This window comes from Oryzias latipes, chromosome 1, assembly GCF_002234675.1.
Source record: "Oryzias latipes chromosome 1, ASM223467v1".
Classification (NCBI taxonomy): domain Eukaryota; kingdom Metazoa; phylum Chordata; class Actinopteri; order Beloniformes; family Adrianichthyidae; genus Oryzias; species Oryzias latipes.
Window position 1 is genome coordinate 11,443,040 of NC_019859.2, and position 25,469 is coordinate 11,468,508.

Genomic DNA, 25,469 nt, shown 5'->3' on the forward strand with positions numbered 1-25,469 from the left:
ACTGCATCTGCTGCATACTTACCTGCCGAAGAAACTTTATAGACCCAATTTGATCATATTTTAAAGTTTTTTTTTCAAGTTTTCTCAGTCTTTTAACAATTTTTGTGCCATTTTTAGATAAACTCAATAAACCTTGTTGTTTTTAGTTTCTTCAGTGCGGCAGTAGTAGCCCTGGAGAACCCAACAGCAATTTTCTTTAGGGCTTTAAAAGTTTATTAAACAAAGCAGCACTTAACATCAGCCGAAAAATTAAAAATAAAACCACATAAAAAGATTACATAAAAAAAAAAAAAAATGAAACAAACAAAATTTGACCCTGTGGGTTCTCCAGAGGTAGAAAGTCTGAGTTGTAGGTGGGACCATTGGCATGGAGCAACTCCGCCCCACTTTCTGTCCCCGTAACTGAAAGCTCTCTGATTACACTCCCTCATGCTAGCTCACAGACCCAAGCTAATATTGCCGGTGCAACAAAAGTGGCGAGGAATATTGGAGCCATCCAGCTGTACAGTTTTGCTGTTCGGACGATGAAAAGCAAGATGTTCAATGCAATTTAAATCTTAATTTTCTTTTTATATGTCCTCCATCATCAGAAAAAGGCAATAAGTACATGTTAAAAGCACAATTTTCACCATTGGGTCTTTACACCCAACTGCCTCAACAAAACCATTCCGCTTTTTGTTTTTAATCAAGAGGAATTATTCAAACAGCACCCTAAATATTATCAGCTGACATCCAATTCATCAGTTGGATAACCTCTGTCTTTTATCTTTGTCTACAAGCTGCCATCTGGAGCGATGAAAGTGAGTGGAATGAATGACTGCGTCTACATTTCACAGCATTATGGACTTACATACGGATTTGACCACAAGTCCTGTGCAAACATTTGAGGCAGATGCAGTAAGAAAATGAGTAACAACAATATCAGATAGTATAAACCAACACAAACAAATGTCTCCTTTGAGAAAGCTTTTGGGTAGAAATGTTGATATATTAAAAAAGAAAAGAAATCTATTGACAGTCAAAGATATCTTGGGAAACCACTGTGAGTAAAGACAAAGACAAACATGGCAAATAATGGAAAGGTAAACTAAAATGTAGGCTCTTTGACAGCCTGCAAATCTCTGTATTACAGTATAACAATGTTAGTTAAATCACATTTGTATATTTTCATTTAGATGTATTTTTTCAAGTAGATGCATTTTAGAGGAGGAAAGAAAGCCTTATACAGTCCAATGCTTAGGTCTGTGGTTTTAAGTCCCAGATAAGAGTCATAAGACAAAAAAGGGTGATGTGCTTTCATCAAATATCATTATAGCTATGTGAAGCAAACTGGTAATTAATGGACAATTGCATTTATTCTGCCAAACAAATTTGATAACAAGAAGAAAAAGAGAAAAAGAAAAAGTTCTGTTTTGTGAGAAATGTCTAATGCTGGGGTGTCAAACTCATTTTCACTGAGGGCCACATCAGCATAGTGGCTGTCCTCAAAGGGCCAGATATAACTTACACATGTAACTAAATGTAATGAAAAATAAACGTAACCACTCCTTAATGTTAAATAACTCATTTATTTATTTATTTATTATAACTTTTCAAAGTGACAATTACAGCTGCATGGTAAACATATGTTTGCTTGTTACTCTAGCATAAATAATTTTTAATTTGATTCTGTCTGTTTAGGTTATATGATCAGTGTTTAAGTCCTAATGTATAGTTGCCCAATCTGATATTTCAAGTCCAATTCCCCCTAGATATGAATAAATACACAACAATTTTTATATTGATTTTAAGAAATTAAAAACTTTTATGCTCTCGCGGGCCACATGGCGGGCCACATTTGACCCGCAGGCCTTGAGTTTGACACATGTGGTCTAATGCTTTGCTACTATATACTTGTCCAAACCGTGGTAATAAACCTAATGCTCCTGCCGCATGTGGGAGTTTTTGACTGTATATCTGTATACCTCATAAACAGTCAATCCATGGATTGTTGGATGGTGTTGAAAGATCAGGTTTATTTATTTTGAGGAGTTCTACAAAAGCATCAATGATCACATTGATTCTCTGTACGGGGAGGTTCACCATCTCCTGCAGGAACTGCATCTGACTAAGGGTCACTTTTAGCGGTATTTCTATCTCTTTGTGATCCAATTGGATGACTTGCTGTCCCAAATTGGTCCATGGCAGGAAAAAAAAATACAATTAGAGGAACTTCTTACTATTGTCTCAATACAAACATGGATCCAACGATCCATGTTGGTTTTGCACTCCACCTGCTGATCAACATAACATTGAAAGTGGACGCCTGTGCCGCAAAAATCGCATTTGTTGTGAAACTAGCTTACGATTGAGTTTTCAGTTTGTTTCACCATGTTTTACCATGTCAAACTCAAGGCCCGCTGGCTGGATGGATACCATGATGACATTTGATAACCAACACACACTACAACTACCACAATGCACTGCCACATGTGATGAAAACCCACCAAAAGTCGAAGTGTGAGTCTTTGATGAAGAAAAGCAATTCATTACACCAGAGTCGTTTTCCTCATGAACACCTTCATACAATCTGGAAGATTATCTCAGCTCTAAGCCTGACGCATCACGTTAAGGATTTTGTATCCAAACCCAATATCTCTGCCAGGTGAGTATCCAGCAGAGCAGCAAACTGAGCTTTAATGCATGTCTGTTTTTTTATTGTTGCTCCAGGAAGTTTTGATTTTTTTTAAATTAGTTTTGGCTGTTCTTTGCCTGTAGAAATATGTTGTCAGTTAAAAACAAATCCAGAAAAGCATCAGAGAGAGCTTTGGGAAATAAATACAGCTGATTTTTGCTTGTATTTAATGTTTAATGTTGTTTTTTGAGGCACGGATAGACTTATAAGCATTGTCAGCTCCAGTTTCTACTACTTACTGGCGTTTATCACAATGTGGCAAACGTCATTTTTGCAGGTTTTTCTTGCTGCTGCAGAAGCGTAAATTTAAAAATATTTTTACCTGTAATTGGCCAGTTGGAAAAAGTGTAATTAGAAATTACTATAAAAACTCTGGATAAAAAGTGAAAATACTTGATATCTAGGATTTCATTTGATAATTAACACTGGTTTTATAAAATTATATTTTGTAGCTTTGTTCATTTAAAGTTAAATTGGTGTGATTGTTTAATTGATTGAGTATGAAAAGAAAAGGGCAGAAAAAATGCGGGGTTAAAGAAGTTGGAGGATGATTAAAGAAGTAGGACGGGGTAGAGTCACAAAGCAACACATTGCTGGAGGTTAATCATTAACACTGTCAGGTGTAGATGTCATTCAAAACGCAGAACTTTATAGACAGTTTGACTATAGAAGAAAAAAAATAGGTTTGGTTTCCAAAAAACAACAACAACAAAAAAAGACGACACTCAACTCATCAAAAAGACAGAAAGTCAAACTAAAGCCAACTCACCTCTTTGCCCCCCGCCCCCCTGAAAGAACCCCATGACCCCACAGACAATGAATTCGTGGACACAAACATCACTGTAGAAACTTTTAAAAGAAACGTGTGGCCTGGCTCTGCTGTGAGGAATCTAATCATGACAGCAATTAAAGCAAAAGTATACTTTTGACTTAAATATGGCAGTGTTAAATGAACTCCAAAAGAGTTTAACATTTAACACTGTTTCTGAGTGTATTTGGTCCTTATCAGATCTGGTGTTAAATCAACTGTTTTTATTGTGTTACAATTCTGGAGTAAATTTAACTCAAAATTGAGTAAAAAATTAACTCTGACTGACACTGCAGTGTTGATTAAATGTAACTCTTTGGATCATTTGACTCTAGAGAGTAAATATAAACTATTTGCAGCATTGATACATTACTCTATTGAGGTATAAATTTACTCTGATTCAAATTATACTTAACACGGCACTATGTCACTGAGTAATTGGAGGTACCGGTAATACCACACTCTCAATTAGCTCTGAAAAGTGCTAACTTTACTCTCAATCGAGGTGATAATTTACTCTTTAGCTGAGTAAAACCATCTCAGATAAAGTCTAATATTAAAGGTTCACACTGTAAGCTGCAGTTTATTATTTACACTTTTCAATTGTTAAATGCCATCTTATTAAAGTCGATCATTGAAAAATAAACGACCAAAAACATGTTTTTCAAAACTTTATTCAACGTCATCGCTTTTTAAAACATGTAACATTTATTTTGACTCATTTGTTGTACAAACTACTTAAAATAGAGAAGCACTGAAATAAAAACTAAAAAGTTGTCCAATGACATTCACCTGCTGTGCCAGGTATCCCAGTTCAAAATACTGTTTACATTGTTAGTTTAAGAAAAACAAGCCACAGAAACTTTGGGGTTGTGTAACTACACCTTTTTTGCCATCACAGAACTCCAGGTAAAAGCCAAAATATAACATTATGAAGTAGATGGTTTCAGGAGCACACATAAGACAAATCCACTGACATCAAGTTAACTTAACAGCTTAGCAACATCAGCCCTGTAGAACATGACCTTAAGTCTGCAATAAATGACAATATGGAACAATATATAAGCCAGTATCAGTTGTACCGTACTTCATTTGCACATCAAAAGGTTTAAAATAAAAAAGATCATTTTTGTGAAACAGTTTTTCAACCTTTTATGGGTGGAGTTGGACCTTGAAAGCATGATAATGATTATCAAAACACAAGGTTTCCATCAATTGTCCTTCCGGCAAAACACAGTCATATTTTACAGCACACATGTCAACTTTTCAAAACACAGGTATCTCACATACTTCCTTTGTACAAACTATGAAGTCACAACACATTTCTGTACCATAGTTCTTTATCAATTTGGCAAAAAACACAGAGGTTGACAAATCAGTTCCTAATTTTGATGCAATTTCTGCAGCCTGTCTTAACTCCAAAGGTCATCATCTTTCCAGGATCTAAAAGTAATTTTTCTTTGCCAAAAGATTCAAAATACACTGACATGTAACTGTAATGCTTTTTAGCTAATGTCATTGAGATTTTTTTTGAAGTTTTTTAAATTATTGCTTAGAAAATGTGTGCTTTACTTCGTAACACATGCACCAACTTGAATAGCTGATGATGATCAATGACTAAATGTTTGAGCTATATGGTCATGGCCCCTGACAAAACTAGGGGAACATACAACGTAACGATTTGTAGAAGCAAAAGTAGGAGATGCCAGTGATTATCATGTGTCTTAATCCAATCACCAAAAAGCAAAGGCATGTTCCGCAGCAAGCATCAGGACTGTGTTTCATTTAATCTCAAATCATTGCTTCCATCCATTAAGGTATCTGTTGGCAGAGGTAGGCGGTTTCACTGCTGATTAAAACCATAGTTATATGCATGTATTATGCCAACAAATTGTTCAGCACTTAAGTAGTTACTTTGAATGAATTTCAGAACCAATTTTACCTCAAACTGGCCAACCTCTCTAGAATGTCATGCATGATATCTACAGATAAATTGCTGGCTTTATTAGGTAAAAGCGCTTCCTTCCCACCATATACATGAGGAAGTCTGGTGTCTGCTTGTGAAGTCTGACAGTGCTATGCATGCATTTTCAGCTGTTCTTAAAACAACTTCTGGATCATCTTCACAGAATACATTTTCAAAACTGTGTTTTTCAAGGAGGCCGAAACGACAGCAGCTCCGAATCGAGCTCCAAATTACTCCACAAAGCCAGACAGCCCATGCAACCCAGGATTGTCATACCTGACTTGCACGACAGTATCATGAATTATGTGTTCATAATTTGGAATTTTAAGTCTGTCTCAAGCACTTTTAGATCATTAATACTGTAAGTGGTTCTAGTACTAAATTAAAGCTAGATTGCTTGATGTCCTGTGCATGGAAATAAAATAATGGAAATAAAAAGTAGGGGGGAAATTTCGTAGAGTGAACTATATATAGCCCCCAATTTATGAAGACCCCTTTTGGATCCTACTACATTGCGGTTTCCAATCGTCACAAAACAGCTGGATCTGCAAGGAAACTTTTTCAGTGGAAACCAGTGGACTCTCTATGAAATGGGTGTCATCTCTCAAGTCTGCATAAACACGTTCCTTAGAAATATACCTGGGCTAGAACATGGCTTCAGTATTATCCTTTTGTAAAATAAGCTTCAATTTTTCCCAAATGGGAACATGCGCAAACATATCGGTTACAATCACTTGGTCATATGTCCCAGTAGTTTTATTTCTTCTGCTGTCAAATCTTGTGCCAAGTGCTTTTTGAACCGGGTAAATAACTCCATATTTCAGTTTCAAGTGCTTGTGGAGTACTTCCGAATTTAAAGAAGTGAATGGATTTTGCGACATTTGGAATGATTGTTCCAATTTGTTCCTACTTTCTGGATTCTTTGTTATGCACTGTAAAGCTACATCCTTAGCTTGACTATGACACTCAAAAATCACTTCCTCCATTGAAGAGACAAATTATGTGACATTTGACTGACTTAATCCAGCTGCTTTGAGTTGTGCAATGGCAGTGGCACACATGTCTAAAGGGCTGGACTTTGTCAATTGGGTAGATGTTGCTGCCGCTTCTACAGTAGCAGGAGCAAGGTCTCCTGCATCACCAAGGTTTGGCCTTCTTGAACTGACATTGTTATGGCCTTGTTGGTCAAATGTGTCCATGTGTTTGGTGTGTTTGGTGCCAAGTGCATGACCACATCAAGTCTGAGAACATTTACGTAGTAGATTTTTCCCATCTATGCAACCATGAACTATTCGTAAATACCTAACAAGAGCATTTACACAAGTTAACTCAGAGTGACAAACAAAACACCTCATCTCAGATAAATAAGTTCATGTGCTAATGAAGCAGCCTGGCCCGAACTTCTGCCACACGGGGACTCTCCTTCACTTTCCCAACATCTATGTTGTACCCAGTTGTCTGGATGAATGTGAACATGTTGTGTAGCATTGGGCTGTACGTCCTGGCAAAAACAAAATATGCCTTAAATAGTTCATCAAAGGCACCAAGTGAGGAAGCCGACCTACAAGCGATGGCATTTTTGTCAAGGAGGATAAAGAACTTTTGGATTTCTTTCCTACTTCGTCCTACAGCCAGGAGATAGGGTTGAGTACTTGTCGTCATGAAATCAAGATGTTCTTGAATGTTAGGTCCTGTCTGAAAAAACATAAAGCATATATTGAGACTTTTACAGTGACATTGTAGTAATATTCCATTTCAAAAATGTACTTGAAATGAAAGCTGGGAAATAAGGTAATTGGGCATAAGAAAAGTTTCTGGTGCTCATCAGTCATTGGCTATGAGCACATGTTTTCTCAACATGGCAGCACCAGGCGCATTGCTGAAAACAAAAACACACCTTCTTGAAGACCACCAAATGCTTCTCTGCTTGGGAAGCAGAGACTTTTCCTGGTCTTTTACGACCCTGAGCAGAAGGAGGAATAAGGTGCAACAGCAGCAGAATCGATGACCGGTCACAACCAGAAACTCTTTTAGATCAAGCTCCGTTATTCTCACAAATGTTTGGACATCACCAAGTCTCCTTATCAACATGGTTCCTGCAGCACATAATTTATCATGGTTAAAATGGTACAATGTTATAACAATTATACAAAGAGAGAACATGTACTTTACAATAGAGCATAGCTGCTGCAAGAATATTAAATGTTACAAATATTATACTGCTACAAGTAACAGAAATCACGCAATGTAAAGGCATACCACTGTGACAATTAACCCTTTTATCTTAAAATAGAAAGTAGCAACCTATGAAGCTCTAATGGTACCATTTTCTATAAGAAATATAATACAAATATCAAAGCAATATAAAGCTACAGACGTGTATACTTTAGTGTGCGAGTTATGAATGAATTTCTTTACTGTTGACTAGCGCATGTCCGCTACCTACAATTGGAAAAGGCCTGATGTGAAATGTCCAAGTGGTGCAAATCTTGCTCTAGACTTTGTCTTTCACAGCTCTATTCCAAGATGTGAAAGATTTTGTGTCAGAATATCGGCCAGGCAGAAAACGCGCAATTATTAATATCTCTTGTAATAATGTTCACAACAGTTTGCACTTCTGTCTTTTGAAAAGGACGCTACCCACTTGTCACTACCAAATCCAAGTCCCTGATTGGTCACAGTTCAGAGCTTCAGAATCAAGAAGGCTCTCAAAATCAAGTAAAACTGTATAGGATAAACTTTAAGGGGGAACAAAGGACATAATACGCACACGGCAAAATAAGATGAAGTCGAATTAACACGTCATTTTACAAACACGGATATTGTAAAGTTGGACGGAGTTGGCGTGCATTTTAAGCTAGGTTTTCACTCCACCACGTTAGCCATTTAAAACTAGTGATTGAAATACCGAACTAGCTAAAATACAGCGGGCAACAACCAACAACACTGTTTATTTGACAGAATTTATTTTGAAATAGGAGTATAAATAGAGTTAATACACAATAAATATCCTTACCGTAGTCTTGGATGGTAAGCGAGACGTTGACCACAAACTCCAGGTATGATTTGGTTCAAATGTGAAGAGGTGGGCGGAGCTTTGGGTGTCACGTTAACTCTACGTCTTCTAACACTAGATTTTGTCACCAAAACTAGGTGTTGTCATATAATTAGTAGTAGATTTAAGCCAGTGTGTTGGTTGGTCACAAAGTGTTTTCCTGACTATGGTCAATCCTGTTAAATCAATCCATTGGGCAATGGCATCAAAATCCAATGGACATTTGGTAACAGCAACTCATTTGATAGATCAGTTTAGATGGGAGCACTTGGTGGGTGAATGTTGTACTTAACATCCATCCATCCATTTTCTGAAACCCTTTTGGAGTCACAGGGCTGCTGGAGCCTATCCCAGCTACAATTGAGCGAAAGCAGAGCACACCCTGGACCTGGACGCCAGTCCATTGAAGGGCCACACAACCACATAAACAGATTTACACCTCGGAAGTATTTAGAATGATCAATTAACCAATACAGCATGCTTTTGGACTGGCGGACAAAAATCCACGCATGCATGAGGAGAACATGAAAAACTGCACGCAGAAAGGATCTGAACCATGCACCACGCATCCTTGTACCAAACAAAACATTGAAACTCCTGTCTTCCAATGAAAGAGGTTATATAAAATCTTCTCTCTGATTCAAGGAAATTAAGAGACATCTGCAAATGAAAGTTGAGAAAATAGCCACAGTGTGGATGGAAGATGGTCTGCAACAAATGTCAAAATAACGTTTTAGAACAAAGACGGTATTCTGCGAAACTTAGTGCTTAATAGAACTGTGTTTTATGGCCAAGGAGGAAATTTAGTGCTAAAAAACAACAACACAAAAAGCTCCAACAGCCCTGTGTGTCTCCAGTTACGTCAGTACTTGTAACATTACTGTCTAATAAAATGTAGTAAATTCTCTACAAATTAAAGCACTATACTTTTTTTCTTGATTGAGACAAGATTAACAAAATTAACTTAAAAAACTATTTTTTGGGGAAAACAATTTGGGAAAGCAGCAAAACCTAATTATTACTAGATTTAATTCTGACTCCAATGATGCATAAAGCAATCTATTTTTACTTTCATCTACTGCAAATGAATAAAAGCAAAACAATATAGAAGAAAACAGTATTTCATTTCTTATTAAACGTTTTGGGACAAAAGGTTTAATACTTAAAATCCATGGGGTTTCTAAAAACATGTATTAATGTCTTATTTATTTATTCAAATTTGGTAAATAGTTTTCCTTGCTTGAAAGTTTATGAGGCTAAACAAAGTAAATTTAGCATCCTACTGGGTTAGGAATCGGTGCTCATAATTTAGTTTCTGAAAAAAGAAAAAACATAACTGTCTGTTCCCCCCCCCCCAAGATTCATAAGCACAGAATAAGAAATAAGTCTAAAGTAGAGGGCCAGAGCAGCAGATGGGCCAGCAGTAAGGTAGCATATGATTTGGTGCCCTGAGTGTCTCCAGTAGCAGCATGCTGACCAAACCTGAGCTACTAATGAGGCTCTACGCAACCTCCCAACAGGGAGCGTTTCCAAACAGCGAAGTCGACACACACATGGTCAAGACAAGGACGGGAACAAAGGCTTAGATGTTTCTTTCAGACACACACGGTTTTTCCAAACGTTAATGTTCACGACAAATTAGGAAGCCCTTTATTCAAATGTTTACTTTTACATGATAAATTTGGTTCCCTAACCCTTATTTTTCTGTAGGAAATCTGGATAAAATCAACGCGCTGTTTTGTTAAAGTTAAACATGAATGTTCACATATCATTCCTTTTAAACTTTTAATTATTGGAAGTAACAAATATTAATTTGAAGTATTTCTTTTAACATTCTGTTTTAAATGAGTACATTTGTGTAATTTAGGTAAAATTTTATGCATTGGGTATATCTGTAAAGCTATGTCCACACCAAGGTTATAATAGTTTCAGATTTTTTATTAGTTTTAGTTTTTATTTAGTTTTGAATTTTTGTTTTTAAATTTATTTAGTTTTAATTAGTTTTTAGAGGCTGCTTTACTAGTTTTTATTAGTTTTTATTTTTTGAAATTGCTTCGTTTTAGTTTAGTTTTTATTAGTTTTAGTGTTAGTTTTAGTTTTTTTTTTGTAAATTAGGATATTTGTCAGGTGCATGATTCAAAATCACCAGAATAAGTATTGTATGATAAAAACGCAATCAAAGATACATTTTGAAACACTTATTATTCAGAGGACACAAGGACAACCATCCTTAAATTAAAATACAACAGCCGATAACAGCATTACGTTATCTGCTCTGGCTTCTTTTTCGGGGGAGGGCGGGCGACAGGCTAGCTTGTCTAGGTACTGTTGATTTGCGTTGTTGTGTGCGCTTTTTAAATGTACTTTTAGATTCGTAGGGTTTTTCCCTTTGAGGAGCGTTCCACAAATTTTGTCTCCTGCTTCGACTACAAGGCACTTACTTTAGTTTTCGACGCTGTTATATTCAAAAAAGTCCCAAATAGGACTCTCCCGCTTTCTCCCAACTTTTACTGCAGCCATCACGCTCATGTAAATGTCTATGACAACGCTAGCCGGCAGTGTCGGACAGACATCATGTGACGTCACAGACTACGTGATGCCGTAAGGTTCAGATTAAAGCCCTGCGCGGGACTATTTTCTTCATCCCGCGCCCGCTGAATTTCTGACCAATCCCGCCCGCTCCCGCAACGTATGCGTTACACTCCCGCCCACACCCGCAATATGTATGTCCACTCCCGCCCGCACCCGCAAAACTCATAGAATTTAGTCCCGCACAGTAATAGAGATGCATTGATTTTGTATTGTCTCCCGTCCCGCAGGAAAAAAAACACGTATTTGTATTGATATTATTAAAGAGATTCATGTCAGTCATTTATTTGAATAGGGGGGACAGCGCATATTAATAAACATTTCTGTCAATATGCCAGAGTTAGCCAAAGGGCTATTTTTCATCTGCAGTCCCTGGGAAGATGTTAAAAATCACCCTAAAAGATCAAAGTAAAATTACATATTTACATAACATTACATATATATATTAAACAATGCATTCAATAAAATAAGCAGTTAACCTAAAATCAAATTAATGATAAAACAATCCAAAAACAGAAAAATGTAAGAACATACGTGCACATAAAAGACATGACAGTAATGAGGATCAGTGAGAGGAAATGTACTCAGTGTTGACAGCTCTGATTGTCAATGAGCCATTTCTTTAATTGTGTCTTGAATAAATGATATGTGTTTTGATTTCTGATACTAACAGGTGTGAAGTTCCACTCAGTAGCAGCTCTAACAGAAAAAGCGGTCTGACCAAAAGCGCTTTTTCTGAAGGGAATGATACAGTCTCCTCTGACTGCACTCCGAGTTCTGCTGTGATCTGCTGTCCGGATGTTAACAAACTGGTGAAGAGGAGGGGATGATAAGCCATGAAGGATTTTGTACATGAGACAGAGATTTGAAAATTTGACCATGTTGTCCCAACGAAGTAAACCATGTTTTTGTAATATTGGACAATGGTGAAATATGTTGGGTTTTTTATCCAAGGTTTTAACAGTTTGTTTGTATAATGTTTGGACAGGTTTTAAAGATGTATTGCAAGCCTGTGACCAGACAGGCAAACAGTAAGTGATATGAGAGAGGATCATAGAGTGCATGTACATTTTTGCTGACTGTGTGGACATCTGGTGGCGAATGTGTCTAAAATTACTGAGGTTGAATTTGATTCTGTTGCAGACTCTTTTTATGTGTGATTTGAAAGACAGCTTTGAATCCAAAATGACACCCAGATATTTATATTCTGATACAATCTGTAGCCTTTCTCCTGAAACAAAAACATCTGGTTCAGCAGTGAGATTATTATTGGACTTGGTGAAAAACATTGCAACAGTTTTAGATGTGTTTAGCTGCAAACAAGAATATTTCAACCAAGCTGTGATGTTAACCATGGCATTGGTGAGCTTCTCAGACACCTGAGAGGAATTACTGCCATGAGCATATATTACAGTGTCATCAGCATACATCTGCACAGAAACATCAGGACAACTGGATGGAAGGTCATTAATGTACAATGAAAATAGCAAAGGTCCCAAAATTGATCCTTGTGGAATACCAGTTGGCAGACTGAGAGCTGCAGATTTAAATGACTGGACTTTGACAAGTTGGGAGCGGTCAGTGAGGTAGGAGTCAATCCATTGCAGTGCATCAGAAGAAAAGTTAAAATTGCATAATTTTGACAGTAAGATTTTGTGATTAACAGTGTCAAAAGCCTCCCTGAGATCCAGGAAAACAGCACCTACAACCCCCCCTCGGTCCAGCAAAATCCTGATATTTTCAGTGAAAAAACAGGTAGCGGTCTCCGTGGAGTAATTGGCTCTAAAGCCAAACTGCATAGGATGGAGAGAATAGAGTGTGGTGTCGAGGTGGTTTATAATTTGTTTAGCTACCAGTTTTTCTGCAATTTTTGACACTGTTGGAAGAATGCTAATGGGTCTGTAGTTGGACATGGAATGAAGGTCTCCACTCTTAAAAATGGGAGAGACAATGGCTGGTTTCCAAGTGCTCGGGAATGTTTTTTGTGAGAGGGATAGATTGATAATTTTGGTAATGGGGCGTGTCAGTGATGAACAGAGGTCCTTGAGCATCACTGTGTCCAAGCCAAAAATGTCTTTACATCGGGATGGTTTGAGTAAATTGATGGTCTGTGATACATCGGATTCTGTGATATTTGTGAAACTAAATGTCGGTTGGCTTGCGTCTATTGAAAGATTGTAGGTTTCCACAGGTGTGAAACAGCTCGCTATGTTGGCCACAGAATCAATGAAATAATGGTTAAAGGCCTCTGCTATGACTTGAGCATTGTTTGTTAGTTGTCTGTTTATTTTCATTTCTAGAATGTTTTGTTCTTTAGGGCGATCACCTGTCATTTTTCTTATCTGGTTCCATATTATTTTAGAGTTTCCATGTGATTTTTCAATTATTGTGAGGAAGAAATCTGCTTTTGCTTTCCTTAATGATCTTACCACCTTATTTCTCAGTATGGCAAAAAGACCTCTGTCATGGGTTGATTTAGTTTTATTTGCTTTTTTTAAGGCTTGGTCTCGTTCTTTCATGAGTTTTATGATGTCCCTCCTGCAGCCTCATCTTTTCATACATTCCTCTTTTGTGTAATTTGCAACTTAATTATTAAATATATTTTCACAAATCCCGTTCGGTTAAAAGTGTGCGTGTGTGCGCGCGCAGACAGACGGCCTGAAGCGCGCTCTTAGTAAGAGGCGGGGCGGGGCGCACCCCCAACAACAGGTTAGATGACAGAGGACATTGGGCGTCTCTACCTGATGCCTTCACGGAGCTTCAGTACATAGAATCCAACAGCCGCTCAGCCTAACGTAGTCCGCTAATATATATTCATGAGATATTCATGGCAGCACTGATCCCGCGGGTTTTTTTTCTGCCGCCCGCTCCCGCCCGCAGCACAATTCAAACCGCCCAATCCCGCGAGATTTGGGTTGGGTCCCGCGGGACCCGGCGGGACCCAATCCCAATGCAGCCCTCTAGTTCAGATACACAGTAAAACTAGCAGGGTGAAGTAAATAGACTTTATTTCAACCCAAAAGACTTATGTATGAACAAAGACGAAAACGAAGTATTTTTTGGGGTTAATATTATTTAGTTTCAGTTAGTTTTATACACACAACAAACAGTTTTAGTTAGTTTTCATTTTTTTAAAAACTCTCGTTTTTATTTTTATTTCAGTTAACGAAAATGTTTTTTCAGTTCTAGTTTTAGTTTTTTCGTTCGTTTTCGTTAACTATAATAACCTTGGTCCACACCCCCATCGGCAAGGAGCACTCAAGCAACCATTTTCATTGAGAAGTCTATGTAACCACACATTTTTGGCCCGTTCAAAACTCGTGCCTTCATTTGTCACAACAAAAATTTCTACAACCTTTTGTACATTCTACGAACTAAATGTTGAAAGTGAAATCAGGTAGAACTTTGACCATTTAGGGATTTGGATTTGCTAGTGACGTTTGGGTAGCATCCCTTTCCATTCACTGAAGTGCCAACTGTTTAGAAATTGATCGTGGAAATCAAATCATTGCAGTTTGTGCCCAACTGGAATTCTATGACACCAAGTCTTTCATATATAACAATAGAGCTGTGACAGAAAAAGCCTGGAGCAAGATTTGTATCACTTTGACATTTCGCACCGAACCACGTTCAACTGTTGGTGGAGGATATGCGCTAGAAAACAGTAGTAAAAGAAAAAGAAGAAGACGCCCCTCCCTGCTCTTCCAGTATGCTGAAAAAATGCATGTTTAGCACATTCTTGAACATGTGTCACATGCTTGGCGTGACTGTAGCTTGAGGCAAACTGTCTACTTTTGAGACTTTCACAGTATTAGTCATAATTATCTTTAAAACTCCCCCCCCCAAAAAAAAAAGTTATGTTTTGGCTTCTTTGAGTGCTTGAAGTTTATTGGGAAAAAAAATGACATATTACACAGGACGAGAACGACCATGTCTGCTAATGTTAAAAAAAACAAAAAGAAAAAGTTTTCTCGGAACAATTAGTGAACATATTTTTATCTAGAGAACACTAATTTTGTTTTTTTTCAAGTTATTGAAATAAAATTAGACCTCATTTTCTGGTGATAAAGACTTATTAGTTTTCTTTTGCAAGAAGACAAACAAAAAACAACACATTTTTCAATCGTGCTTGAGTTTAAACATTGTTAAAGTAATCTTGGCTGGAGCCTGACCCTATGGACCGTTTGCCTGTGACATCACTGTGCTTGCCCTCTCCCACATTTTGGGAGGCAAACAGAGAAGCTCAGTGTCGCAGATCTTTTCTTGTGTGCTGTTGATCAATTCCCTCCTTTGATCAACGGAACTGGATCAAACCCAAACAGGACCCATCCCTAACCATAGGCCTATCTGGCACAAAATGTTCACTACAGAGTCTGCTGGTATCTCTAGGGCTCCATCCTTCCCATTCGACTGTAGCAATCCATCATTTTCTATCTTCATGTTGCAGAAATCAGTAAAATTAGTTGCTTGAATTTGGAGTTTTCCTGTTATAAAAACCAACAGCAATGCATGTGTGTACTGCAATGAGATTTGGTGTCTACTTCTCTACACCAAAGTTACCCATTGGATGTATCTAAACAATGTGTGCATAACTCCCAAAATGGCAGACAAAGGGGTCTTTCGGATGTCACTGCAAGGGGTCCAGAGTTGATCTTTTCATTTTGTTGTGACCGTTTTATTTTTATTGTTAAAAAAGCAGCACCTTTTTCCAATTTGGTGCGAGAGACTTGATACATAAATTGATCAGTTCATGACTATCCTGTATTTGCCATTTTGACTCATATCCCCCACAAAGTCTAAATAATAAAGTTATCTCAATATAACCAAATTTGTTATCTTGCAAAAGTGGGTTTAAAAAACTTTGAACAGACGTAGCTGTTCTTGTCTTTCTTACTACTTGAAAGGGGGCTACACGAAATCCGTCAAATGTTTGGAATGTGCAACGCGGGGGCCAGGAGGCACCACATACGTTTATCAAGGCATCTGATTGGTCTGTTTCTAACTTGAATATCTTGCACCAGAGAAGAACTCAGCAAGAACATGTTAAAAAAAAAGGTAGCAGAGCAAGAATGATCAATATGATAAATATACTGACTCAGTAATAATAAAAGCTGCTAATATCTCAAAAGAAGTCTATGGAGCTTGAACATATTTTTTCTAAATACAACATTAAACTGTTTAAGGAAGGACAAATACAACTATTTTCAGTGACAAGCAGGAGACAAAGTTGACGATGTGACATCACTAACATTGGACTGTATAAAAATATAGAAACTTTTTAATGCTAAGTTTCCTTTTTTAAATAAATCCCACTTAATGGTAATAAGAATTGTAAAAGCATAGAAAATACGTAAGACTTGTGTTTGGATAGAATCGCATTACATGCCATGACAAAAACATGATTTATCTCAATAATAAGGTACTGAATTTTACAGTTTTGTGACAAATACCGTCTGAAAAGAATTTGCAATAGGCAGTACATTTTTTAACACATGGAGCAGCAGTATGACGGCAATGATTTCTTGTGTTTTTTCTGATTCACTCATGACCAGTTAATTTTACTCTAATGTACAAACAGTAAAAGGAATAGGGAAAGAGGAATGTATAATTCATGGGTGGAAGTTTTTACACACAGAATAAGAAATCCTACTGGACATTTCTTTGTCAGCAGCAGGGGGGGAACGGTGCAGAGTTAAACAAAACGACTTTAAATCATTTACAGTCTTCTCAAAAATGAATAGACGAGTCAGAAATATTAGCAATGTGGGAACGACAAGAAAACATCAATGGTAAAAAGATTCTCTTTCATTCAAAAGAATGAGAAAATCTGTGTGCGTTCACTTTGAAAGCACACAAAACAACAGATTGGACCTAAAGCACAGCAGGAACTGTAGCGTCTATAAGTGGACTGATGTTTTTTAATTACACGATCTTTTGTTGCTGCTGGTCTTTAGTGTGTATCAGTTTTTATTTATGTGTCAGGATATGCATATTTATTTCTCAGAAGTTATTTATTTATCATCCCGCTCTATTCAATATTTTCCAGGAACTAGATTCTAATCACAAAGCTATTAATATACCTGAACATTTCATCACAATTAGTGAGAAAAGCCCATTTGGTACGGTAGTTGGGTGAGTTTGGTAGTGAAGACGCGACTATCAAACTCAAAAAGGGACTTGTTTTACAACCACTTCTGCTTATTCAGTTTATTATAAAAAGCATTGTTTTAGATATCAGCCACTTTTTAGGATTAACATGATTTGCAGAAACCTAGAGCTAAAATTCATGGCTTGACACTTAACAAACATTGAAGAAAAATGATGCTGATCAGTACTGAGAACTCAAAAAGAGATGTTTCGTGGCTCGTACTCCAACGAAAACTTTCCTGGCTGACATCTGCATTTTTGCTTCAGGCACTTAATGCTAGACTGTTGCTAAAGCCACCAGGTCAACACCTCCCACTCCATTTCCCCTCCAGTCTGAACGGTTGTTTTGAGGACAGGGGCTTCAAGTTGGAGACTTGATGTATGCCCCCCGTAAAATTGACTATTGTGATCACTCCCATCCACACATCACAGATCTGAAACAATCACCTGACTTGCTCTACTACCATTCACTGTTGTCATCCTTTAGCAACGTGCTCTCTAACGTCTGAGCTTTTGTTAATTTTTTTTAAAGAAAACTGACAGGGATCTGGGCTGCATGATGGCACAGTGGTCAGCGCTCACGCCTGGTTTGAATCCTAGCTAATCCTAGTCAACTAAACCTGGCTGGTATGAGTACAACCCTAGAGCTTCTTATGAAAAGCAATTTTAACTTAACTGGGAAGTTTTGGTCTTTTGAATTCAATTTTTTTGTTTGTTTTTTTGAGATATTACTGTTAAATTGCACCAAAATTTTTAACAAACGTGGATTTCTAGGTATTTAAGAACATTTCCTTTATTTTTATAAATCAATTTAAGGATCCACTCCAATGAAAACCATGCATTTGGTGTTTCCATGATGGAGGACATCATCATGCGTTTCTGAGTATTTCTTTACTTAAATTGTGTTGAATCAGAAAATAGAATAAAAGATGATTGGGGTGAGTCTTCAAGGTGGAAACCAGTACGTAATGAGAGTTTTATCTGCTACTACTGGAAATTTAAAGATAACTTTGGAAAGAGCGCCCACCACCCCTGGTTCTCGTAAGCTTGTTTTCTTACAGTTGTCCCCCTCGCTGCTGATTACACAGATCAGGTGACTTCAGTCAGTCAGAATCAGGATACACATAATCCAACTAACCAGCAGGGAGCAGGGAGAGCTGGATAACAAGCAGAGGGGTGAAATTCAAGAACCAGGTTTTGAAAAAGCTCTGTTTTTTTTGTTCTGTCTTGTTGCATACAGCAGAAGGAATGCCTGTATTTCTATTTTTTTAGACAGCAAATTGTGATGTTAGTATTTTCTATTTATAGAAACAAGAGTGGCAACCTCTGTGGTTCCCCACTGCTGCAGCCCACCTGCTTTCAGCTCGTCCTGCTGGGCTTTCACATATATTCTATAGGTTGTATTTTATTTGTAACAAGCAGTGACATGACTTATCAATCTGGTTATCCTCTGCTGGCCTGTGGTAGAGACATCACAAAAGCTGGCCGCTTTGTCAATAAGAAAAGTAAAAAAAAAAGTTCCACTTTGAACATCTCTTGAGCTATTTTAAAAGCATTCCCAGTGTTTTTATTTTTGTTTTTTTAGCCAAAATCCACAAACCTGTGCTTTTTTTAAGGACATAGTTTCTGCAGAGCGGCAGCAGCTCATTAGGCAATATCACACATCCACTACTTACATTTGGTGCCTTTTTCCACCTATGAAATTTCGGTCTTTCATGACACATGCATGATATATGTAATTCCATAAGTTGATGTGCACAGAGGTTGACAATTACGCAGTTTATGCGTATTTTATGTAGTTTATACCCAGTTATTACTTAAATCTTCCGCAATTGTGCCTGATATCTGAAGATTCATATGCAAATTTGTGGCTTTCCGGGACCGTTCCGCATGTGTCTAACTGACCTTTCACGCATGTAACACCTTTGTATGACTTAATTATCTCATATACGGCGCACATATCACATTAAAATCATCTAATTGAAGCACAAATTCTTGGCCATTACTTCAGTGTTCTTTGCGTGGTTTATTCAGACGTCATGTGTGACTTTAACAAGGTACATATGTGATTCATCTGTAAAAAATTCCCGTAATTCCACAACTTTTCTCACCTTTTTCATGTATATTTACATATGATCAATTTTCATATGAAATTCACCTCTGAGTTGGGAGCGGGAGCATTGGCACATAGCAACCCCGCCCCCCTTCCCTTTTCTGTTGCTAAGGGCTCGGAGGAGGAAGTTTGGGGTCGCCCAGTGCATTTTCTACATGACAAATCCGATCTTTTTCAAACTGCATTTTTCCATTTGCTGGTGATGCACAACTATCTGAATGAAGAAAAACTCAAAAATGCAATTTTGAGCTTAATTTTCTCAATAAAATTCCTCCATCATGAGAAAAATGCCACAAGAACAAAATTTTAATCAAAGTGGGTCTTTAAAATGATTTACTTGATGTTTTTTTGCATAGTCTTCATAGAAGTGCACATGCTATCCATAAAGAGATTTTTTGTTTTGTTTAATTAGAAAAAGGTCTTCTGTCATTTTCTCAATATTACTTACAATTGGAAAACCAGGCAAAGATCAACTTTTGAGGAAAAATAAAAGATGATTTAAAATCCGAAGGACTTCGAAGAAGTCAGAAAGGAAAGGCCAGTTCATGTCCATCACAGTTTGCACATATTATGCATACACTCTGTGTGCCCAAACACAAGGTCAGTTTCATTGCAATGTGGCACATCTCATTCTCTCTTGAATAAATAGGGAGTCTGCTGGCATTATTACAGGGCAATCCACCCAGAAAAGATTAACTTTCAAGTATGGTGCAGGTGAAACCTGTAGTCCAAAACCACTTTTTATTCTCTCTCTCCAGGAGGACCTTATAATAACTGCACTCAATACTAAGAAAATGTGAAAGGAGGTTTGATGGGGGCTATTAAACCCTACGCAGAAGATTTCCAATTTATTAATCAGCTGAACTATTGTCACAAATCTTTTGACATGTGCTGTAAAAATCCTTATAAATACCTGTAGGTCTGTACAACTTTGATGCAATAGAGCAGCTATGCGCTCTCGAGTCTCTTTTCTTTACACGCTCTTATTGTGTTTCACTGAGCGGGAAGCCAAGCCAGAAAAATTCAAAGCTCCCATCTTTGTTTTTTTGTTTTTTTTACTTAATTCTAAGTCTTTTTTCCCCTCTGCTGTCAGTTGCTGTGGTGACAAACAAATTTCCCACGTGTGGGATCAATAAAGTATCTCTGATTCTGATTCTGATTTTTCCATGGTACACATAGTGCACCAAGTGCTGACGGTGTGCTGCGTTTTATTGTTAGAAAAAATCCGGCTGAAAGGAAAGAAAAGGCGGGAGAACATTCTTACCTTAAGAACCACGCCAACACATCAGACTGCAGGAGAAGGGGAAGAGGGGGGAAAAGGGAGGGACAAAAGAGAAAAAAAGAACAGGTGAGAAAAAACATGGATTTTCAACAGTTTGATGCACAACAATGTGTTTTTAACAAAAGCAATAATGATCTCTGGAATAATATAGTGTCTTCTTGTGTAATCAGAGGGCACTTCAACTTTATTTGATATTATTTTTTACTTATGGGTTTGTTAAACATCCATTCCAATCATCTATTGAACTATTAGTAAAAAAAGAAAAAAAAAGTGTAGTTTTCTAGGACATAGTTTCTGCAAAGCGCAGTAGAAATTCACATCTTAGTTGTTGGCAGGGTTAGTCCACCCCCACTGCCCATCATCCATCTACTCTCCCACTAGCTTACAGCTAGTTGGGGATGTAGCCCAACCTATCATTTCCAGTGCAACAAAAATGGCGAGCAATATTAGAGCTACACAGATACCTTCTTTTTCAAACAACATTTTTTCCCGTCTGCTTCTGACTCGCAACAATTTGAATAAAGAAATACTTAGAAATGTAATTTTGAGCTTAATTTTTCCTTTAAATATGTCCTCTACCATGAGATAAATGGCCACAAGAAAATACTACAAACACCCAAAAAAAAAAAAAACTTTCATCAGAGCGGGTCTTTAAATGATCTGTACTTGAAGTGGTAAAGAATAAGTAAGATATATATGGAGATTTCTGCTTTCATGTCTTTGCACTTTGATCTGATTCCTAAAAAATAACCACAAAAAATCTTGTTTCTGAAAATTGGATCAGACAAGGCACTATTTGTACCCCTCACCTCAGAATATATATGTATAAACTTTATTATGACAACATGATGGACATTTTATATAAGTTTGGTTGTAAATTGACATACATTTTTACAAATTATCTAAAAATGTTATGCATAAATGAAGACCCATTTATAGAAAATGTATAAAAACTATATAAAGTAATCATATCAAGGAAAATTAAGTACATTTGGGCCCTTAAGCATTCGCAACTGCAAGTTGTGTCTAAACTATTTTTGTACAACATATTTTTCCTTTTTTTGTTTTTGCTGACACGCAGGTTTGCATTCTGACAAAAAAAGAAGTGCTATTTTTAGAAATATGCTGGAAGATGCTTCATAGAAGTTTTTTCAGCAAACGGTTCTCCAGTCTCCACACAGCTAGATTCACCTGCAACATCCAACATTTATTCCAGGCAATGCAACCCAACAGAACAGTTTGTCTTGTGCTTGTTATGTTAATCTTGGTTCTTGTGTATCATGGAACACAAACCATTCCTGCTGTTGTGACAACATAAGCACCTGAAATAATCAGAGAGGACAAACTACAGGGGCCCGAAGCCGCAGTACAAAAAATGGCGGAGCACATCTTAAAATATGAAACTCTTTTTTTCCTAGCTACGTCTTAAACAACATCAACCTTTTTAGGAATTATTCAGATATGCTAAAACGTGGGCCTTCGTTGTTAACACAACAGATGACATGTTTTCGAAGGAGAGGATCACATTCAAAATCCAAATACAAAGCGGTTGCTTTCTACCGTATTGCATCATATAAACTGGGGAGCCCCTTATCAGGTGACTGGGACAATGCCCTTTGTCTGTAAAAAAAAAAATCATTTACTTGCTTTGAAACTGAAACCAAAAACAATCAAAGCAACTGTTCAACTCAGAGAGTTGAAAATCTTTAGCACTACTCGGTCAGATGGACCCACATGAAGTTGCAGCTGGTGTTTTACGTTTGCTGAATGAAACGCTCTGCCTGCCTGTTCAGAGCAGTGACGCAAGCGCTTTAGAGCCTCCACTGAGCTCCGCATTTGCATTTGGCATAACATCCCAACATGCCTGCAGCACTGCTGTGGTGAAGGTTTTTGGAACTATGTCCAAGTCGTTAGAGGGAACAAAAAATGTGCCTTAAGTGTCAAATTTAGTGGCAACAAATTTCTACTCGTGTCACTGAACTAATGCAGGAGATGAGGCTCATTAAACAGCGAACCAGTCAACTCCATCAAACAAAAAACCCACTTTAACAGCTGAGCAAAGATAAGTGTAGAGATAATGTGGTAATATTCATCTGAAAACTCATAATCATAACATTGTAGGTAATAACGTTAGATATGATTGTTTTCAAATTACTTGACAGTTGATTTCTGTATGGCTGCCTTGACCCGATATGAAGTGGTGACTAAGCAAAACATTCCCACAAGTAAATTTCGGTAACATATAACCTAGCTAACATCCATCCATTTTCCAAACCTGCTGAATCCCTTTCGGGGTCACTGGATTGCTGGAGCCTATCCCTGCTACTGTTGAGGGTATGTCTAGTATACTCTGTGGAGGTTGTCAGTTTGTCTCAATGCCACAAAACCAACACAAATCGTTTTTTGATCAATTTTCAAAGTCTTCCCAATGGTTCTTTAATTATGATTATGCCGCTTTTAGCCAGAATAAAATAAACTGTGTCAATTTGTATAACATAGTTTCTGCAGAGTGTAGTTCAATAGAAATTCGCTTCTGAGTTATGGGCAGGACTGTTGGTGCAGAGTAAATCCTCCCCTGCTTCCCGACATCCATATTGTCACACTCTCTCTCCCGCTAGCTCACAGCCCTCACACGCACAACCTAAACTTTCCAGTGCAAAAAAAAAGGTGAGAAAAACTGGAGCCGTCCAGATATACATTTTTGAACCAGAGGCCAGCTTGGATGAAGAAAACAAAGATATATATATTACAATGTACTATATAGTACATAGTAATGTATGTACTATATTCTTTTTTAAATAGCATTTTTTCGTCTGATCCTGATTCACCATCATTTAAACAAAGAAATACTCAAAAAATTCTATTGAAGTTTAATTTTCCTCAGATATGTTCCTTCATCATGAGAAAAATGCTACAGGAACATGTTAAATCGTAACACTAAGGGAGACCACCTGTGGGAAGCTTTATGCAGCTTGCTCACAACTTAGAGTCTATGGTCATGAGCTGCGGCTTGTGAACAACTCCTCTATGACATGTAGGTAGCAGCAACTCCAAGCCTTGAGGGTCGCACTCCTGCATGTTTTTCGACAAACTCTGCTTTGGCCGGACACACCTGAACCAGGTAATCAGTCATGAGTAGGACTTGGAAATCTGGAAATCGTGCAGACATACCGGCCCTCGAGGCCTGGAGTTGCCCATCCCTTAAAGTTAAGGAATATATATATTTACCAGTAAATTTAGGGCTTTGTTTTCTGGTTTGACTCCCGTCACCATGATGAACCAAAACAAACTCCACATTACTGCAGGCTGGTAAAGTTTATGATCAACGTAAAGCTTTCCAAAGCCTGTGCATGCAACTCTTAGTCAATCTTAGGGATGACAGCATAGACCAGACATTCTTTCTCACCCACTGAGCAATCAGATTGTTTCATTAGTAAGGAGCTGACAGATAGCCCTCCCCAAGGAGACATTGACCAAGAGGCCATTGATCTACTGAGCTAGGCCAATCTGTGTCCAACTGTGTGTAAATGTGTACAGATTGGTGTGTATCTATGAGCCAAGCGGCGCACTGATGGAGTCTTTAAGTTGTTAGGGTAAGCACCGTAAATCTAATCCTGTTGTGTTTAATGGAGAGAAAAAGAAACAGGCTGCCGACATATATTCATTAGGTCAAATTACTCTGCCCAATCACTGTCATCCGGCTCACTCTCCACAGCGAGGAAAGGGAATCAGCACTATCTACGCTCTTGGAGAACGACCGCTACAGGAATGTCTTTGGACAACAAATAAAACACATATTTATTCCACTTCCTGAATGGCAATATGGTGCGTTTAGAGAGATCTCATTTCATTTGATCTCATTCAAGTCTGGCAGAGAACAGCAGCATAAATCAATCTGGCTAAAACTGGGAATCTCTAAATTATACAGTCTTATTGATGATTCAATAAAGTATGTTGAGGCTCAGAGGCCATAATAATGACTTATGGTAATAATGTAATGACGCAACCATGTTTTCCATAACAAGCTCATTGGTAAACACTAACAATCACAGACAGAAACAAGACAGCCATGCTTTTGGCCACACATCATCCGCGTGGATGCCTGTGTCTTTTCCCATTTACATGTGGGTAACTTGTAATTAGCTTTCTCTCGTACGTTGGATGTGGAGGTAATTGGGGCTTTTGGACACTCGTTCTCCATCTCTGTCAATGCGGGTGTGTGTGTGGATGTGTGGATCCATCTGAATTTGGGAGGGTAGCCAAACCATTACTGTGTGCTCAGCTTCTGATTCATTAGTAATGAGAACATTTGTAAAACTAAACGAGTGTCTGAGTGGTCAAGCGTGTGCAATGATTGTCTTCACTTATCCACACCACGCTTCTATTCTACATTGGAACACACTCTCTCATGCTCATATCCATGTTGTACGGAGGAATGTTGGGTTGTTTTTTGTGTGTTTGCTAAGCCAAGTAGAAGCTCATGTAGACACAATGAAGTCAGTCAGTTGTGCCATTAATTACTGTTTTACACCTGCTTGTTTCAGCTAATTAGACATGCTGACACACATACACATATGCAGCACGTTACACCACATGTGCACATCTACGCTATGTGGAACAACACACAAGGGTGCATGTTATCACACTCAGACTAACACAAAAATTCCAGACAAGCCCCCACCCCCTTTTTTATTTTTTTGTACCGTAGACAAGTCAAAAATACATTTTAATTTTCACTTTGACTGAGGTGAGATGGCACAGCTAAACACAGCCTCCATTTCCCTGTCTTAGTCTCACATCTCCGTGGACCACCTTTTTCTTTTCTCACTCTGTCA

The 25,469-nt window shown here is 37.8% G+C and overlaps 1 protein-coding gene across 24 annotated transcripts in view; it reads right to left on the bottom strand.

Annotated features, from left to right (window-relative positions):
* LOC101165944 (receptor-type tyrosine-protein phosphatase delta) overlaps window positions 1-25,469 on the bottom strand; it is a 227,019-nt gene that overhangs the window by 158,527 nt on the left and 43,023 nt on the right. For all 24 annotated transcript variants that reach the window (XM_023956023.1, XM_023956073.1, XM_023956047.1 and 21 more), the window contains exon 3: window positions 20,617-20,642. The gene's annotated coding sequence lies outside the window, so the exon portion shown is untranslated. The remainder of the gene's footprint in view (window positions 1-20,616; window positions 20,643-25,469) is intronic.